This window comes from Nicotiana sylvestris, chromosome 10 (assembly GCF_000393655.2).
Source record: "Nicotiana sylvestris chromosome 10, ASM39365v2, whole genome shotgun sequence".
In the NCBI taxonomy this organism is placed as follows: Eukaryota; Viridiplantae; Streptophyta; class Magnoliopsida; order Solanales; family Solanaceae; genus Nicotiana; species Nicotiana sylvestris.
Window position 1 is genome coordinate 38,397,401 of NC_091066.1, and position 7,098 is coordinate 38,404,498.

The 7,098-nt window shown below is 34.5% G+C and overlaps 1 long non-coding RNA gene across 1 annotated transcript; it reads left to right on the forward strand.

Annotated features, from left to right (window-relative positions):
- The first annotated feature begins 905 nt into the window (after window positions 1-905).
- Window positions 906-6,103, forward strand: LOC138880472 (uncharacterized). Its single transcript, XR_011403163.1, has 3 exons — window positions 906-1,065; window positions 3,037-3,120; window positions 5,960-6,103. It is a non-coding gene; the product is annotated as an uncharacterized lncRNA (long non-coding RNA).
- Window positions 6,104-7,098: the final 995 nt, after the last annotated feature.

A 7,098-nucleotide genomic window follows, 5' to 3' on the forward strand; every position in this document is an offset into this window, starting at 1 on the left:
CGTGAGTAATCGGAGTTAGAGGCAGGAGCTTCTCGTATCGGCTCGAGCAAAACACCTGCCTTTTGGGACATTAGGATCACCTACCCTGGGTCCGGTTCGAACCTCGAGACCTCGGAGAGCAATACCAAACAACCACACACGACTAACAAAGGGCTGTGATGTCCGTGCCCAATCGGATATCACGACGTGAATCTCGGCCCGTATTGGCGAAAAATTAATGATTAGCAAAATGGAAGTTTCTTACTTTTGTTAGGATTGTACTTAGAGTAAAACTCTCCTACTATATAAAGTGAGGCTTATTATTCATCAGACATATTGTAACACGCATTCCAAGGCAATCTATTTCCATTCATTCTGTTATTCATAGCTCTTATTTTTGTTCATTTGTTCTTCATAGGTACATGCCCGGAATTGGAGGCAGGTTCCTCACTAAGCTATAATCGAGCTCGAGATCACTCTGATCACTGGTTTGGCCATTTATTACGTCTTTTATTTGCTTAATCTAACATCATTAGTCACTTATATTGAATTAATCCACGTATCCTTAAAACTGCGTATAAATTCAATTATTATTCGTTTTTAAGGGTAAACAAATATACCTAAGTGTTATCATTTTAAATCATTATGATTTATGTGTTAATATGAACATGAATCATATAAGATCAGATCCATATCGTTGATAATGTTAAAGAATAATATAACAAAGGAAAATTCCATTAATTAATAATGAGAAGTCTTTCGTAGATCTTAATTGTTTCCATTAACATATAATTAATATGATTTGATTGATCGTGGAATAAAACATGAACATCGGCAATGAACGTATAATAGGGTTTATGAACTGATTTGTGTATTATTCGAATTAAGAACTCAAAGAAGAAATGCAGAAGAAGAAGAAGAAGAAGAAGAAGAAGAAGAAGAAGAAGAAGAAGAAGAAGAAGAAGAAGAAGAAGAAGAAGAAGAATAAGAATAAGAAGAAGAAGAAGAAGAAGAAGAAAGACTAGAAGCAGAAATGGAGGTCGAAGAAGAAGAAGAAAGAATTAGATGATTTTGAGAGAGGAGGAGGTAAAGTGTATTGTATTCATTTTATTGAATTGAATTTTTTACAATGAGCTGATCATTACATATATATAAGAAAAATCAGCTCTACTAATTTTGTTATTCCGTAACTAACACAAGGTAGTTAATAACTACCTTCCTGATTTTAGTTACAAGTTTACTAAAATACAGTTTAGTCCCTAGCTTTTGTACATTACAGCTTCAGTCTTCAACACCCTCCTTCAAGCTAGGAACTAGTGAATATGTTTAGTACTCCTAGCTTGGAAGTAAGATATTCATGTTGCACCTTATTCAATTCCTTAATTAGGATATCTGCCAGTTGTTCTTTTGTAAAAATGTATTGAGCTGAGACAAGGCCTTGAGTTATTTTCTCCCTTATAAAGTGACAATCTATTTCTATATGTTTTCCTTTCATGATAAATTGGATTGGCTGCAACTTGGATTGCAGATTTGTTGTCACTATAAATCACAATAGGTAGCTTAACTTCAGCCTTTATCTCTTCCATGAGTCCCAACATCCAAACTAATTCAGCAACAATTGCTGCCATGCTTCTATATTCTGCTTTAGCAGAACTTCTGGATATGGTAGTTTATTTTTTTGACTTCCATGAAATTAAAGAATCACCTAGTTTGATGAGATATCATGTTATTGATTTCCTTGAGTGTGCACATGCTGCCCAGTCTGCATCACAGTATGCAGTTATTCCTTCTAATTTATTGCTTGACAGTAGAATGCCTCTTCCTGGTTCTTTCTTCACATATTTAACAATCCTCATAACAGCTTTCATGTGTGATTTCTTTGGTTGATGTAAGTACTGGCTTAGTTTTTGAACACCATATGAGATGTCAGGTCTAGACATAGTTAAATATAGTAGCTTTCCAATTAATCTCTGGTAGGCATCTTGATCAGTAGGGGATTGTGTCAGTACTTGTTTTTGCCAAGTGATCATCATATTCTTTTGTAGTCAATTTGACATTGATATCCACAGGTGAAGAGGCTAGTTTGGCAGCACTTAATCCCAATTTAGAAATAAGCTCCAAAGTATATTTTCTTTGATGCATTAGTATACTTTGAGTTGTCCTTGCAAACTCAATTCCTAGGAAGAACTTTAATTCTCCTAGATCCTTCATTTTAAAGGCTTGTGCAAACCTGTCCTTTGTGTCTTGAATCAGAGTAAGTGTATCTCCAGTGATGAGCATATCATCAACATATACTAATACTAGAACAACCCCTTGTTGAGTGTTTTAGGTACATACTATGATCATACTGACTCTGCTTGAACCCCATTCTCAGCAAAGCTTCTGATAGTTTTGCATTCCACGGTCTAGGAACCTGTTTTAGTCCATACAGGGATTTGAGGAGTCTACATACTGATTTATTGTTCTCCCCCTGAGTCCTAAATCCCTGTGGCAATTCCATACATATCTCATCATCAATATCACCTTGTAGAAATGCATTATATACATCCGTTTGGTATATGAACCATCTTTTCCGTGCAGCAAGTATTAGAATTGTTCTAACTGTCTTCATCTTTACAACTCGAGAAAATGTTTCATGATAATCTATTCCTTCTTGTTGACTATATCCCTTGGCAACTAGACTTGCCTTGAATCTTTCAATTTCTTCTGTGGACTTGTATTTTACTTTATAGATCCATTTATAACCTATAGGTGTTTTTCTAGTTGGTAGTGAAGTGATCTCTCATGTATGATTTTTCTGTAAAGCTACAATCTCATCTTTCATAGCATCTACCCATCTTGGATCTTTTAATGCTTTAGAGTAAGACTTTGGTTCTGTCACAGTTGAAATTTTTGCAATGTAGGCTTGATGTTGTGGATTTAGTTTGTCATAGGTGATGTAGTTAGATAGGGCATAAGGTGTGTCTTTGTGAATATTGAGTGACACAAAATCTTTCATCCATATAGGAGGTTGTTTTTCCCTTTCTGATCTTCTTTGATTTACTTGTGGTTCTGCAGGAGTATTTGTGTGTGGCTCTACTAGATTGCCTTGAATAGATAGTTACATTGTGTCTTCCTAAGGTACTGACACTGGTGATGGAGGTAAATCTATATCAACTTCTTGTTCTGAAGTTTGTTAAATATGTTGTATAGGGATATCTTGTTCTTCAGCTTGATGATCATTAGGACTAGCAATATTGAAGTGTTGTCTATCATATGTAGTATCCAGTTCTGTGTATTGATATCATTGGCCTTTTGTGGTGTCATTGAAGATGGACTGATTTTGTTGTTTGTTTGTACTGAGAGAGAATGGAAAGACAATTTCTTTGAATATTACATCTCTATTGTTTGTACTGATTTTCCACATACCCTATATGCACGGCAACTTGTATTCTAGATAACATTTTATAAGTTTCTTTCACATGTTTAGCATAGTATAGACACCCTAAGTCTGTCAGATGTAGAATATATGACTTTCTTTTGTATATTTTTTTCAATGGAGACTTGTATTGTAGTATTGAACTAGGCATTCTATTAATAATATAAATAGTTGATAGTACACACAGTCCCCAGAACCTGAGTGGTATAGAGCCTTGAAATCTTCTAGCTCTAGTGACTTCCAAAATATGTCTATTATTTCTTTCTGCTACCCCATTCTGTTGGGGTGTATAGACACAAGTCTTCTGATGAATGATCTCATATTTGCTGAAAAATTCACAACAAACTGAGTTGACAAACTCTGAGACATTATCTATGCTGACCACCTTTATAGTTCTATCAAACTGTGTTTTAATTAGCTAAATAAATTGTTGAATGAGTACACATACATCAGACTTCAAACCAAACAGATAAATCCATGTCATTCTTGAGTGATCATCTATTATAGTCAAGAAGTATTTATATCCATCAAAAGTAGAGACTTTGTAAAGCCCCTATACATCCATATGAACTAGATCAAAGCACTTATTAGTTCTAATACTGCTGTTAGGGAATGGAAGCCTAGTCTATTTTGCACATGTACATACTTTGCAATTAGCTAGTCTATTTGTTATAGCCTCTTGAGGAACAGATAGAAGTTTTTTCACTACAGAAATAGAAACATGTCCTAGTTGACTATGCCATAGTTGTATATCAGCTTCATTACTGTTGATTCTGCTGTCTGAGTCTTGAACATTTAAGCCTTCAAATTTTGTGTCTTCCTTTGCACTAGTCACAAACAAATATAGCACATTCTTTTCTCTACTAACCCCTTTCACCTTCCAACTCAAGAGATCCTAAAAAATACAAAATTCAGGGAAAAAAGCAACCATCCAATTTAGGTCTATAGTTATTTTAGATACAAACAGAAGATTGTACTTAAACTGTGGTAGATGAAAAACATTTGTGATAGTATCCTTGTTAAACAAACTACTTGTTCCTACATGTGTGACTAGGGACACATCACCATTAGGTAGGAATGCTTTTTTTTGGTATTTTAGACTTAATTATAGTCTCACTATTTAGACAGCTTAAGCTTGACACCATATGATTTGTTGCACTTGTGTCAATGATCCATTCCTGAAGAGTCTTAGTAGCAATACATTCATTATGCTTACCTGTTGTATTAGCTGAGTAAGTTGATGTTGCTTCTTCTTTGTTTACCATTTGTAGAAGATGATTGTACTGCTCTTTGGTAAACAATGTAGGGACATTGTTGATATTTTATCCATTAAGAGTGTCTGATTTGTGCTGCATGTCAGAGTAATCCACTCTTGGTTTAGTTGATGGAAAGCTAGTTTGTGAAAAATCATTGTAACCATTATTCTGACTAGCTTGAGAAGTACAACTGTCCATCCGTACATTATTAGCAGCAGATTGCCCAAAGTTTCTTTTCTTGAATTCAGAAGGGTATCCTACCTCCCTATAGTAGGTTTCTTTGGTATGTACCTTAAGTTTGCATACTTCACACTACAAATTATATTACTTCTTGAACTTATGGTTCTGATTTCCACCAGCATTTCTGGTGAACATAGCAGCTTCATAGTTTCCTGGCATTACTGCATGAGTAGCACCTAAGATACTAGTCACATTTTTGACAGGTTTTTAGCTCTCATCACTTATAACCATAGAGTAGGCTTGATTTACAGATGACATTGGGGTCATGAGTAATATTTGGCTTCTTGCCTGGAAATATGAGTCATTCAGCCCCATTAAGAATTGAAACAGCTTCAGTTTCTGCAAATGCAGTCTAAACTCTTTGGATTTTTCACAATTGCAGCTAGGAGAAGGAACTAACGCCTCAAACTCTTCCCATAAGTCTTTTAATTTTGAGAAATAACTAGACACAGAAGTAGTTCCTTGGGTTAAGGTAGTAACCTTTTTATGGATATTAAAAGTTCTTGAACCATCAATTTTATTAAAACGTTCATACAATTCTTCCCAAACATCCAATGCATTAGTTGCATACATATTACCTTCTAGAAGTCTTTTAGCAACTGAACTCATTATCCATGAAAGAACTATGGCATTAACCCTTTCCCAATGATTTCCCATAGCTTCAGGAAAATCCTCTTTCTTACAAGAGTCATCCATAAGTCCTAGTTTATTCCTTCCTGACAGAGAAATTCTCATTGAACAAAATCAAATAGAATAGTTTTCGATACCTGTAAGTTGAAAGAATATGATTTGTATACCACTAACATCTGATGGATGAAGAAACAGAGGATGACTGTAGTAGATTCTTAGAGAAGCTTGACTGTTTCCTCCTCCAGACGTAGCAGCACTTGTAATTGCTTCTTGATCTGCAGTATTACTCATTCTTGTTTCTTTACTTTGAAAGATCTTTCTTTCTTCAAGTAATTTGCGGAATTGATTCGATTTTCAAGCTCTGAGGTTTTACTGCTCTGATATCATAAACTGATTTGTGTATTATTCGAGTTAAAAACTCAAGGAAAAAATGCAGAAGAAGAAGAAGAAGAAGAAGAAGAAGAAAGACTAGAAGCAGAAATGGAGGTCGAAGAAGAAGAAGAAAGAATTAGATGAATTTGAGAGAGGAGGAGGTAAAATGTATGGTATTCATTTCATTGAATTGTATTTTTTACACTGAGCTGATCATCACACACATATATATAGGAAGAATCAGCTCTACTGATTCTGTTATTCTCGTAACTAATACAAGGTAGTTAATCCTGATTTTGGTTATAAGTTTACTAAAATACAGTTTAGTCCCTAGCTTTTGTACATTGCAACTTCAGTCTTCAACAGTTTATCCCAACTGTGAGGGGTATAAATTTTTCGAGGGAGCAGTTATTGATTATGCGAGGTCTCTTCCTCATTAATTTCTTACTAAAGGAATGATTATGTGACATTGTACGTCATGTAAGTCTGAAAATTTACGTTGTTCATCTAGATAAGGTAAAATTTCATCTTTTATAAAAAATGGTTCAAACCTAGGTTATTTTTGCGGTTAGAGAAATGATCAATATTATTAAATCTGATTGGAAAGTTGATCAAGCATGCAGTCGTGCACGAAATACTGTTATTGGGCTTAATTAAGTCAATGATTTTGGCTGAACTTATATATACATATTGTTGGATTGTTTGGTTAACGTATGAATGAGAAATTGAGGGAAAAGAAATGGAGGTAAAGAAAATACTTGAAATGATTTTTAAATAAAAGAACTTTGTCCCTCATTGAAAAAAGAGGAAGATTATTGTGCTTATATAACAAATAATTCTTCTAGCTCTAAAGAGTTGAGAAGACAGCAAGTTTCGCGGCATCGTCATTGTTTCTTGGCTTCCGGATAAGGATTCGGATACGGATTTGGTCAAATAATCTGGATAACTTGGATTTGGATTTGGTCAAATGATATGGACCAAATTTATTTATCCTTTTTTCGTATCTTTGTTCTTGATATTTTTTCGCGCGAAATTTTAGGTTCTCCAACCAGTTGGCTATAAATTTCGAAAATCTAAAATTAAATTCTCCCATTTTTTCTGCTTTTTTTTTGCATCATTCTTAAAAGCAAAACGTAAGTGTCCAGCTGTGATTTGCTTCGTCTTTTGAGTTCGCCGAAGTTATGTAATTTGCATAGCCGTTAT